The sequence below is a fragment of the Aegilops tauschii genome, chromosome 3 (assembly GCF_002575655.3).
Source record: "Aegilops tauschii subsp. strangulata cultivar AL8/78 chromosome 3, Aet v6.0, whole genome shotgun sequence".
NCBI lineage: Eukaryota > Viridiplantae > Streptophyta > Magnoliopsida > Poales > Poaceae > Aegilops > Aegilops tauschii.
This window is the reverse complement of record NC_053037.3, coordinates 147,027,201-147,041,025: the sequence shown is the minus strand read 5'-3', so window position 1 is coordinate 147,041,025 and position 13,825 is coordinate 147,027,201.

The following is a 13,825-nucleotide window of genomic DNA, read 5'->3' as shown; positions in this document are numbered from 1 at the left end:
CGCGGGAGGCACCGGTGAGAGGCATGACAATAGACCCAGTTAGGACCCCCATAAGGTAAGCGTGGTTGCACTGGTCAGCTCGATATGGTGGCAGCGTGACTCAGCCAACAGTTGTTCAAGTTCAATTTAATCTGGTTAAACTTGAATGCAATATGCTGAGTCATGATAAAAAAATAACATGATGCAACTACAATGCATGAAATGATATTAACATAAGCATGGGGGTGCATCTCAATCAACGAGCATAACAACATTTAACCATTTATCCACATGAGCATGGCATACTGACGAGCATGGATATCACAACTAGAACACTACCCATAGCATGACATGACCACTAGCATCAATAATAAATACCATGCAATAACATAACGATAAAACTACCATGCAAGTATTTAATCAACTGGATGCAAAGAAACATGCATAACGGCGGTACTCGGAACAGACGACATTCATGCACCGAAGACCATCACCAACATGTACTACTACCAAACATGGTCCATAAGAAAGTAATACTAGCATGAGGAACAAAATAACAGAGTGCAAGAAAACATAGCATGACGGTAAACACCGATCCATAAGAATAACCGAAATACCGACAGCAATAGCAAAACAATCAAACAGTTATTAAAGATTCAAGTTGGAAACCAATGCTTCTACATGGCAATCATGCAAATGGTGGTTGTGGCTTGCCTGGGGATGAAGAAGGCTCCGGGGAGAAGTGTGGAAAGATCGCGGAAGGAATCGCTGGAAAACGTTCTCTCTCGGAGCGGGCTGATTAGGGGCAAGCGCAAAATGGTCATTTTCAGAATGTTAAAACATAGTGAAAATGGTGGGAACAGAATGGGCTCGACGAGACGAAGACGTGGGCGTTGGATTCACCTCATTCGGAGTTACGGTTGCGAAGTTATGAGGTGTAGAAGTTCAGGGACTTTTCTGTAAAAATAATATTCACAGCCAGGTCCCTGAGTGGATAAGGCAGAAGCGGTTTTGAGAAAATATGCTTTCCAGAGAGGAAAATGTACTTGCACCCGAAGTAGAAAGGAATGCGCTTTCAGTTAAGGGAAAGCGCACTCCGCGGAGTACGTCTCCACTTAACCACGTCAGCGGGGCAGGGTCAACGCGTGGCCGGCTCCTGGCTCGCTTATAGGTGGGTCCCGCGGTGCTCTCTCTCCTCCCGCTGGTCTCCTTCCTCTCGACAGAAGCAGGGGAGAGGCGAGGCCGCACGGCGCCGGCGATGGCCCGGGCAGCTCCGGCCGTCCCCGGTGGAGCTGGGACCACCGAGGGGCGCGGAACGGAGTGATGCTCCCTCCTGGAGCAGCAGCAGGCACTGGGGAGGCCTGGAGTGACGGCGGCTCGCAGAGGCCGAGGGCAGCGGCGGTGGTTGATCTTGGGGCACGCGGCCACGAGCACTCCGGCGTCGGGCTAAGGGGTGGAGGAGGGGCGCTGGACTACGGGGAAACTACTGGAGGTGGAGAGGAGGAGAGGAGGAGAGAGGGGCTCGGCATTGAGTGAATTTAGGCCGAGGCCGATGCGGGCACGACGGCCATGGGGGAAACTAGAGAGCTCCTCGAGCTCGGGCTAGAGGTGGGGAGGGCCTAGAGGAGTGCATTGGGGAGGTGGTGTGCTCGTGTTTGACTATGGAAGGACTACGGTCCTGGAAACTATGGAGGGATTTGGACCAATATTTGATATAGTTGCTTCACAACTGCCTAAATTGGTCCAGAATAGAAATCATGATGATGCGCTCAAATGGTGAAGCCACTTGAGCTGAACTTGGGCAGGGGAGAGTTATTTGGTCATATGAAGATGCTGAAAAAGGTTTCACACCATTTGGATAAACCAAAATGGTACTTCCTTCACAAACTTCCCCACTGACTAGAAACTTGCAGAAATTCTAGAGGTAAAATGGCTAAATGGATTGAGCCACAACTTGGTGGAGGGAGTTTATATGGATAGGAGAAGGCCTAGAAAAATTTACAGCCATAATGAAGCAAGATAAAATATACTTGCTTCACAAACTGAAATTTTGGACAGAATCAAGGATTTGAAGCTGTGCTCACATGGAGGCATTAAATGAGCTCAACTTCGGTGGAGGGCTATGATTTTATGATATGAAGTACCATGCAAAAGTGAAACTCATTTGTATATGCCTAGCTTGTACCTCCTTCACAAAGTTTCTTTCTGGACAGAAACTTTGGAAAATCATAATTAAATGACTACTAGGCAAATGAGGTTGCATTTTGGCATGTGGCAATGATATGGACAGGAAAAGGTGTCCAAGGAGTTTGAGGTCAATTGGGAAAAGGAAAATAGCACTTTCTTCACAATGTGCCATTTTAGGGCAGAATAGGAAATGAATTATTTGAGCATGATGATAAACATGGAAAATGAAATGTTTTGCCATATTTGAGGAAGATAGGACCCAAACAATTTATGAGAGTTATTTGGGAATTTTAGGAGTGATGGAAATATAGGTTGCTTCACAACCTAGGGCAAAAAGGATGATTCCTTTAATAGAAAAGGAATATTCCCAATAAAAAGAATATTGGGATTGGGCTAGGATGGAACTGATATGATCTAGGGAAGGATTTGAGGATGACAAGCCACTCTCGAAATAAAGAGGAGGCCATCTTCTTCAGTTTCCCGACCACAAAGCCACGGAAAAAGAAAACTCAAGCAAAAAACTCAGAAAAACAAATGAAAAAGAAAGGGCCAAAAATCAGGCTGTGACAAACCTTCCCCCTTAAAGAAATCTCGTCCTCGAGATTTGGTTGCTCAGGGAACAAGTAGGAACACACTGCCTTAATGAAACCGTTTCCAACTCGGGTATCCTTTTTCCTTTGTGTGATTGTTCCCATTAATTTCTTCCTCTGACTCATCTGACTGGTTGTGGGGTGGTTGGCTTCACTGTATCCATATCCTGGCAGATCTTACTTCACCTTTTCCTGCTTATACTGGCTCCAATTCTGTTCATAGCTGATGACTGATCTGAGATTTACCATGTGTGAAATATATGTCTGTCTCACAAATCCGAGGGTGATTTCCGATTGCTGTGTCTGTTTTGCAAACTGTCCATGAATTGGTGATCGGATTTTTCCCGATGAACACCCAAGCTCTGACTCCTTGCATTGGGTTCCTCCATTAAATGCAAATCCCTCGGGTTCCAAACAGTGAGTTGAGGCATAACCGCTTTCCTGACAGATTCTGACTTATCGCAGGAATTTTTGAATCATGCTGACTGGCTCCACTGTCTTGAATCTCAGCTTCATACCAAATATTTGATTGTCGCCTGTCGTTGCCAGCATAAGAGGTATGGCCTTATATGATAGTATCCGCAGACTTGACTGACTGTGAATCTCGTGAAAGAATTTTGTCCATAACAGGCTATCCGTTGAGGCTTCACATAAGTGAGGGCACATGCTCCCAGACAGTTATTCACCATCCAAAACCGAGCAGACCCTTTTGGTGAATATCCATGGTGATCCATACTGACTCGGACTATCCGGGGTATCTGCACCATTCGAATTATGCAACACTTATCAGTCTGGCTCCTTCATTACTGTTTTCCTTGCCTGGATCCTTGGGTGAAGGAGCAGGGCCATATTGCTTCTTCGTGTGACCATAGGTTCTGTCGGGTGCAATATTCTGACAGCTGTACTCTTATCCGCATCTTCTGACATGGTAATCCATTAAATAGCGGGTTCAGCACTTCTCAAGTTCTGACCGTAGGAAAATGATCATCCGAACCCTTGCAAGAAATCGGCAAATAAATCAGTGGCCACCAGAACTGTCGTGGAATTGTCACGACAGATGTCCTCGTGCAAGGACTTAGTCGTGGAGCCATCGCAGCTAGGAAGCTTAAAGGGGTTAAACGGGACAAGGAACACGAGGGTTATACTGGTTCGGCCCCTTACGGTGAAGGTAAAAGCCTACGTCCAGTTGAGGTGGTATTACTTAGGGTTTCGATGACCAGGGAGCTTAATCTCTATGCCCGGCTCTCGATCTGTTGTCTCTCGTCCTGAACCGCCATCGGGTCGTCCCTTTATATAGAGAGGTTGACGCCCCGCGGCTCTCAGAGTCCCGGCCGGCTTATAACAGTATCCGGCTCGGACTCTTAACTACTCTTGCCTTACATTACAAGTCTTTTCATAATGGCGGTTTATCACTACGGGCCTTAAGCCGCCTCCGGGTCTTAAGCCCACTATTGATCCGCCATCCTCTAGCCTGGTACTGGGATTCACGTGATGATCATTATAACGTGACCCGACCCCTCCTGGGCAGGTGACTTGTTGGGGAACGTAGTAATTTCAAAAAAATTCCTACGCACACGCAAGATCATGGTGATGCATAGCAACGAGAGGGGAGAGTGTTGTCCACGTACCCTCGTAGACCGACAGCAGAAGCGTTATTACAACGCGGTTGATGTAGCCGAACGTCTTCACGATCCGACCGATCAAGTACCGAACGTACGGCACCTCCGAAGTTCTACACACGTTCAGCTCGATGACGTCCCTCGAACTTCGATCCAGCCGAGTGTTGAGGGAGAGTTTCGTCAGCACGACGGCGTGGTGACGATGATGATGTTCCACCGACGCAGGGCATCGCCTAAGCTTCACGACGGTATTATCGAGGTGTAATCTGGTGGAAGGGGGCACCGCACACGGCTAAAATATCGTATATCAAGTGTGTTCTTTAGGTGCCCCCTACCCCCGTATATAAAGGAGCAAGGGGGAGGCCGGCTGCCTATGGGGCGCGCCAAGGAGAGGGGGGGAGTCCTCCTCCTAGTAGGAGTAGGACTCCCCTTTCCTAGTCCTACTAGGAAAAGAAGGGGGGAAGGAAAGAGAGGGGGAGGGAGAGGGAAAGGGGGCTGCGCCCCCCTCTCCTAGTCCAACTAGGACTCCTCTGGGAGGGGGCGCACCACCTCCTGGTTGCTGCCCTCTCTCTCCCCTCAAGGCCCACTAAGGCCCAATACTTCCCCGGGGGGTTCCGGTAACCCTCCGGCACTCCGGTTTAATCCGAAACTTCTCCGGAACACTTCCGGTGTCCGAATATAGTCGTCCAATATATCAATCTTTACGTCTCGACCATTTCGAGACTCCTCGTCATGTCCGTGATCACATCCGGGACTCCGAACAACCTTTGGTACATCAAATCACATAAACTCATAATATAACTGTCATCGTAACTTTAAGCGTGCGGACCCTTTGGGTTCGAGAACTATGTAGACATGACCGAGACACCTCTCCGGTCAATAACCAATAGCGGGACCTGGATGCCCATATTGGCTCCCACATATTCTACGAAGATCTTTATCGGTCAGACCGCATAACAACATACGTTGTTCCCTTTGTCATCGGTATGTTACTTGCCCGAGATTCGATCGTCGGTATCTCGATACCTAGTTCAATCTCGTTACCGGCAAGTCTCTTTACTCGTTCCGTAATACATCATCCCGCAACTAACTCATTAGTCACAATGCTTGCAAGGCTTATAGTGATGTGCATTACCGAGTGGGCCCTGAGATACCTGTCCGACAATCGGAGTGACAAATCCTATTCTCGAAATACGCCAACCCAACAAGTACCTTTGGAGACACCTGTAGAGCACCTTTATAATCACCCAGTTACGTTGTGACGTTTGGTAGCACACAAAGTGTTCCTCCGGTAAACGGGAGTTGCATAATCTCATAGTCATGGGAACATGTATAAGTCATGAAGAAAGCAATAGCAACATACTAAATGATCGGGTGCTAAGCTAACGTAATGGGTCATGTCAATCACGTCATTCTCCTAATGAGGTGATCCCGTTAATCAAATAACAACTCATGTCTATGGCCAGGAAACATAACCATCTTTGATTAACGAGCTAGTCAAGTAGAGGCATACTAGTGACACTTTGTTTGTCTATGTATTCACACATGTATTATGTTTCCGGTTAATACAATTCTAGCATGAATAATAAACATTTATCATGATACAAGGAAATATATAATACTTTATTATTGCCTCTAGGGCATATTTCCTTCATGACTCTAATGGTTATATCCTCAACATTAGGCCCCAGATTGATTTGAACCGGTTCATGTCAATCTTCAATCCCTTTGAAAGAAAATCTTTCGGCTTCTGCTTGTGCAAAGGTTATAACCCGCCGTGACGTCATCTTCTGGATTCTTGGTAACCCGCCGTGACGTCATCTTCCATTAAATTCATTTTTTATTCCGTCATATCCCAACGGATCTTAGCTTTAATGGCCATCCCGAAAATCGAGGCATTTCTGTGGCGAGATAATCGGGTCTTGGCCTCCTCATTTCTCGCGCCCATTTATCAGTCGTCCCTTATAAATAGGCCCGGCCCATAAGCCTTCATCACACTTCTCCTCCATCGTCTTCTTCCTCTGAAGCTCCAGAGCCCGAGCTCCGCCGCCGCCGCCGCGCCCCTGGTCTTCGTCAACCTCGGCCGCTGCATCACCCTGAACCAGTCCAGAGAAACGGCGGCAACCTCCGCATCTCATCAGCGCCGGTAAGTCCTCGCCACTCCATACAGTAGATTCGCATTAGGGTTCTGTCGTTCTTCCCCTGTTCTTCGTAGTTCATCTCGAGTTCTTCACAGTTCTTCCACCGCGACCCCTTTTGATCCGGAAAACAGGGTAGAACTCCTGCGGTAGTGGTTTCGCACTCATTTTTATGCTAGTAGATCCCTTTTGTCCGCAGAAAAACCTCGTTCTGAGCTCATGAACTTCTCTGTATCAGCTTTCTAGGTCTAGAATTTTTTTCTTTTTGTTCGATCGTTTGATCCAAAATAATCCCTGCAACCTGTGAAACCTGTTTGTACAACACTTAGACAAAAAGACCTGCATCTGTTAACCATGGCGGCTCATATCTCCGGCTTAAAAGAGGCCATGCGCTGTGAAATTTCCGGCTTATTCATGATAGAGTTTTAAACAACTTGAATTACTTATGATATCCACAGTGGCTTAGATAACCGGACACACTTAGCCATATATCATTAGGCCCCTTCATAAGCCGCCATCCTGAATACTGAACTGAAATCTTCCTCCGGCTTATATTTGAACCGGACATTTTCTTTTGTCATCGGCTTTCGTCTTTCACCATGCCGCCCAAGGCTCCCAAGGCACCCATTACGTGCAACTGGGTGAGATCCAATGTTACTGATAATACTTTAGATGACTTTGTGAAGACGGGTACCTGCCTAAGAAGGAGGTCATGTCCTATCGTGCCCCTGACCCGTCCGAAGAAAGACCTCAACCAAGAGACGGAGAAGTTGATATATTTGCTGATCACATGAGCCGGGGCTTTGCTCCTCCTGGCTCAAGATTCTTCAGAGATGTTCTGAAATTTTTCGATCTGCGACCTCAAGACATTGGACCCAATTCCGTGTCGAACATTTGTAACTTTCAAGTGTTCTGTGAGGTATATCTCGGAGAAGAGCCCAGCCTACTGCTCTTTAGGGAGCTGTTTTATCTGAACCGCCAGAACGAGTGTGCCAACGGGCCTAGCTTGGAACTTGGCGGAATTTCAATCCAACGACGGAGAGATTGCCTCTTTCCTTATGCTGAGCCGCCAAGCCACCCAAAGGACTGGAACCAGACATGGTTCTACTGCCAGGATACTTCTCCGGCTGATGAAAACCCTCTGCCCGGCTTTCGCGCCCTGCGCCTGGAGTCAAATCACCCCCTGCCAGACAAATTATCTCAAGCTGAGTGACAACCGCTTATCCCCACCATCAACAAGATAAAAGCTCTTCTGGGAAATGGCCTTAACGGTGTTGATCTGGTCCGGGTCTGGATTGCTTGGCGGGTGATTCCCTTGAGCCGCCGCCCCGGCTTAATGTGTGATTACACGGGCCGGAAGGATGATCCTCTGCGGCACAGCCCCAACGACCTACCTGAGGACGTCGTTGACAACATGACTAAGTCCCTTCTGAATGAGAGCTTAGCAGACTGCAGGAGAACAGGCTTAAGTCCCTTCTGCAAAGCTAACCCGGCTCCGGCGGTAAGCTACTGATCTGAGCACCTCACTTTCCATTTTCACAATTTTCATCTTAACCTCAAGAAACCTTTGTTGTATTTTTCAGGCTAATGATAAGTTCTGGAAGGTCAAGTATGATCATGAGGCTGCTAAAAAAGCCAGGAAGGTTAAGAAAGCCGCCAGGAGAGCCGCTCCCCGCAAGAAGGGGAGTAAGCCTAGCGCCTCAGACCTGCTTCAGCTGGATGACACCTCCGAGTCAGAGGTAACCCTTCATTCTTATGCTCTTCTCTTGTTTTTTGTTTGTTCTTAACCACCTTATTGACATTGATTATCAGCAGGAGGACACCGGAGCGAGTAACCCGGTGATTGAAGAGGTAACTATACTTTCCTCCGACTCGGACCCCTTGCCAAGGCTGAAAGTCCGAAGAGTAACCCGGAAAGTAAGATTTTCCCATCCTTTAGCTTATCAAGATCCTCAATTTCTTTTGAAGCAACAGATTCATGAGAGCCGGAGGCAAACCCGGGCCAGCAAGGATGCAGACCTCTCCTCCGGCTTACCCGAAGCATCAAGGAAGCGCCGGACCGAGGTTATCTCCAACTTATATCCTTTTCATCCTTTGGCAGGCATCACTCGCCAACCACTCAATTCTTCTGATTCAAACTATCAGGAAACTTCACCTTCCTCCGGTGACTCCATGCAATCTAACTTGCCGGCTTTCAAGACTGCACCCGGGTAATGATGATCATCTTATTTTGTGCTTATCTTACTCATGTTTTTGCACTAACCTTTTGACTTTCAGTGCACAAGCAAAGCTCAGCAAGAGGGCAAAGAAAAGTCACCCGGTCGAAGAACCGGTCTTCACTGAACCCAACGCCTCTGCTTCTGAGCCGCCGTCTGCACCAGCTCCAGAAACCACCACTCCAACTGAACAACAAGCCATGGAGAGTTCTGACAACCCGGAGATTCCCAGCTCAGCTCAACCGGCCGATGACCCGGATGTGGTGATTACCCGGACTGAATATGTTGAGCCAGGAAGACCCACTGTGCTGGCCAGATGCTCTGCTAAAGAAGAACTGCTGGAGCGCCGCAGGGCCAGACTGGATATCACTGACTATGCTAACTTGAGCATTGGAGACATTGTTTCTGGTTATATTGGTCAAGTGCACATCAGCCGGGACCTGGAGATTGACATGGTGAAGCAGATACAGCAAAAATCTGAGGTACAACTCTCTTGCTTACTCCATAGTCATCCTTACCATGCTAGCCCCCAAGTCTATTACTTATGATAGAATATGTTGTAGACTTAACTTCCGGCTTACCTTCATGAACCGGCACTTATAAATAGAATCGTTCAGCATACATTAGCCCCCAAGTGCCAAGTGTCTTTGCTTGCAAAGTGCTTGGGACTTTAATGTTGCACGATAACCACTCAAACTGTAACCCGGAATTTGTACAGGCTACCTGCAAGAAATTTGAATCGGAAATCTCTGAGCTGAAGAACCGCCTGAAGACTCAGGAAACTGAGACCCAGAAGGCCAATGCCAAGTTTGAGTTCAATGTTGCTGCACAAGAAAAACTGAAGAAAAAATTTGAAACAGAAAGAAAAACTTGGGCCGACGAGAAGACTGCCTTGCTCAGCCGGGCCGAACAAGCGGAGGCTGCCCTTACTGAAAGAACCGCCGAACTCTCCGGCTTAAAACACCATGTGTCACAGATGGTCTCCGCAATCTTCGGTAAGTTATTCTGTAAGCTTTTAACAAGTTTACATTCTTCATGTCTCATAAGTCCCATCGTTGCCATCAGCTCACCTGACGTTATTATGCAGGTCCCAGAAGCTCCAATCTGAATCAGAACGTGCTGACCAAGCTGAAGGCGGTTTACACCTTGGTGGAGCAACTCTACACCGGGTCACAATGTGCTTTAGCCGTTGTGGCTCTGTCCAATGAGGTTCCCACTCACCTAGCAGACGTACTCAGGCGGCTTGCCGTACTTCCTCAACGCTTCCAAGAGCTGAGATGGGCTTCTGCAAGAGCCGGAGCTATAGCTGCTCTGAGCTGGGCCAAGGCGTTTCTACCGGAGCTAGACCCGGCCGACATCGCTCTTGGATACCCCAGCCTGAAGGAAGACGGCACCCCCTTTGACCAGAAGGACTTTGCCGCCTGTGTGAAGAGCGTGCGCCCGGTGGCCACCTTGATTGGGAATGACACCGATCTTACCAAATATCAGCCGGGCTATGACGCGGAGAATCAGAGGATCCCCACTCCACGCTATGAAGCAATCAGCCTGATCCCTCCGACTCGTAAGCATACCTTCGCTCCAGAAGTTGACCCGGCCGGGTTAATTGATGACGAGGCTCAGTTTGAAGCTTTGAGCGGCATTGACTGGAAATCATCAACCTTCCAGTTCATGGAAACAGCCGGAGGAGCGGAGAGGGATGAGCCGGGAGCTTCAACCCAACAAGCACCTTGATTTCTTAGGCGGCTCATGGTTACACCTTAAAAACAATGCCTCACCTTTTGGACTCGGGGAGTCTTGTAATAGAGTAGGACAAACACTTAATTTTGTCGTGCCATCGTCCACGTGTATAATGCTTAACTCCATTGAAGCTGCTCCTTTATATTCCTCCGGGTTATGTTCGATCATCTACTTTCCTTAAGTTAAAAAGCTGTCTTTAATTGTCCTGCATAGAAAACAAATCACAAGTCTCTGGGCGCTTACCGCACTGAGAGTCATATACTTTACATATAACCCGGAATATGAACCAAAGTCACCAAAGACCGGCCCTCAATTATATCCTCGAGGTAACCATAATAGCATACTTACAAGCCTTCAAGTATATTTCCGGTTTATGTAACCCAAATAATGAGGTTGAGAACTCAACTCCAGTTGACCAGCATCGATAATGCTTATTGTGTGCTATCAACATTGTTAATCAAAGTTAAGCCGACGGAGTAAGAACCGCCCTTGCACACTGTTGATATGATCAAAACAACTTGTTGCAAACCAAAAGATCAAAACTTAGGGGCTTCTGATTCGAATACGACCAGAGAACCGTCCCAAAGGGGTTAAGCTAAGATTCGGATGCGATCATATAGCCCCCAGTGGCTTTGGCGTTGCCGATCAAGAGGGTACCGACAGCTATGTTCTCTTTGGTTCGAATATGACCTATGTTTGAACAGGAAGCCCCCAAATGACCTTGAGAGTTGTTTAACGACGCTGATTCGAATACGATCCACGTCAGTTCCCAAAGGGGGTTGAGCTATGATTCAAATATGATCAAGAAAAACTCCCCAATGAGCTCGGCAATTTGCCAATCAAGTGGGTATCGACAGCTATGTTCTCTTTGGTTCGAAGACGACCTATGTTTGAACAGGAAGCCCCCAAGTGATCATATTGTTAACGGCGAGATTCGAATACGATCGTAAGACGGATCAACCTCCAAGTGACCATGTAATGTTGTAATAGAAATAACAATAACACATTTGCCTTTGGAGGAGAAGAGGACAGAGGTCCTGCTTTATTATTTATCATAATATATACATGGCTGTAGAGATATGTACATTATGAGAGCCGGTGGCTCCAGTGTAATAAGGCCGAAGCTGAGCTATGTTCCACGGCCGACGGGTTTCTTCCTTCGACTTACGTGAATCTTTGTGCTCCCGAACATCGATAAGGTAGTATGACCCGTTGTGCAAGTTCTTGCTGACCACAAAGGGCCCTTCCCAAGGCGGGGATAACTTGTGTGCATCTGTTTGATCTTGGATGAGCCGGAGCACCAAATCACCTTCCTGGAAGACTCTGGACTTAACCCGGCGGCTGTGATAGCGGCGCAGGTCTTGTTGGTAAATCGCCGAGCGAGCCGCTGCCACATCACGCTGTTCATCCAACAAGTCAAGAGCATCTTGGCGCGCCCGCTCATTATCCGCCTCAACATAAGCCGCCACTCGAGGCGAGTCATGACGGATGTCGCTAGGGAGGAACACCTCTGCTCCATAAACCATGAAGAAAGGCGTGTAACCCGTAGACCTGTTAGGAGTAGTATTGATGCTCCATAACACGGAGGGTAACTCCTCCACCCAACAACCCGGTGTCCGTTGCAAAGGGACCAAAAGCCGGGGCTTGATGCCTTTCAAGATTTCCTGATTGGCTCTCTCAGCTTGACCATTGGGTTGAGGGTGAGCCACTGATGAAACATCAAGCCGAATATGCTCTCGCTGACAAAACTCCTCCATGGCGCCTTTAGACAGATTGGTACCATTGTCAGTTATAATGCTATGTGGAAAACCAAAGCGAAATATCACCCTCTTCATGAACTGAACCGCTGTGGCTGCATCACACTTACTAACTGGCTCTGCTTCAACCCACTTTGTGAACTTGTCAACTGCCACCAAGAGGTGGGTCTTCTTATCCTTGGATCTTTTAAAAGGCCCAACCATATCAAGCCCCAGACCGCAAACGGCCAAGTGATTGGAATCATCCTCAATTCCTGAGCCGGCACATGAGCCCGTCGCGAGAACCTCTGGCAACCGTCACATTTACTGACCAAATCCTCTGCATCAGCATGAGCCGTCAGCCAATAAAAACCATGACGAAAAGCCTTGGCACATGTGACTTTGAGCCGGCATGATGGCCACAATCCCCCTCGTGAATTTCATGTAAGATTTCTTGACCTTCCTCAGGGGAAACACAACGTTGGAAAGTTCCAGTGACACTGCGATGATGCAGCTCACCATTGATAATTATCATTGACTTAGACCGCTGGGTTATTTGTCTGGCCAAAGTTTCATCCTCAGGCAATTCTCCCCGGGTCATGTAAGCCAAGTATGGTACTGTCCAGTCTGGGGTAATGTGGAGAGCTGCCACCAACTATGCCTCCAGGTTAGGGACAGCCAAGTCTTCCTCTGTAGGCAACTTAACAGAAGGGTTATGCAAAATGTCCAAGAAAGTATTAGGCGGCACTGGCTTTCGCTGAGAGCCCAGCCGCTTAACGCATCAGCCGCCTCGTTCTTCCTGCGATCGATGTGCTCTACTTGGTAACCCTGAAAGTGTCCAGCAATGGCATCAACTTCGCGGCGATAAGCCGCCATGAGAGGGTCCTTGGAATCCCACTTGCCTGACACTTGTTGAGCCACTAAATCTGAGTCGCCAAAGCACCTTACCCGGCTCAAGCTCATCTCCTTAGCCATCCGAAGACCATGGAGCAAGGCCTCGTACTCAGCCGCATTGTTAGTACAGGGAAACATCAACCGTAGCACATAGAAAAACTTGTCGCCTCGAGGTGAGGTTAATACAACTCCAGCCCCCGAGCCCTCCAATTGCCTAGACCCGTCGAAGTGAATAGTCCAGTATGTATTATCCGGTTTCTCTTCTGGCACCTGCAGCTCTGTCCAATCGTTGATGAAATCCACCAATGCTTGAGATTTGATAGCAGTGCGTGGCACGTATTTCAGACCATGAGGCCCAAGCTCTATAGCCCACTTAGCCACTCTTCCTGTGGCTTCTCTGTTTTGGATGATATCTCCTAGGGGAGCAGAACTAACCACAGTGATAGGGTGGCCCTGGAAATAATGCTTAAGCTTCCGGCTTGCCATGAATACCCCGTAAACAAGCTTCTGCCAATGTGGATACCGTTGTTTGGACTCAATGAGCTATTCACTGACGTAGTAAACCGGCCGCTGAACCGGATACTCCTTACCCTCTTCCTTGCGCTCCACCACCACAGCCACACTAACGGCTCGTGTGTTAGCGGCTACATACAGCAATAAGGGCTCCTTGTCAACAGGAGCAGCAAGAACTGGGGGCTCAGCCAGCTGTCTCTTCAAATCCTCAAAAGC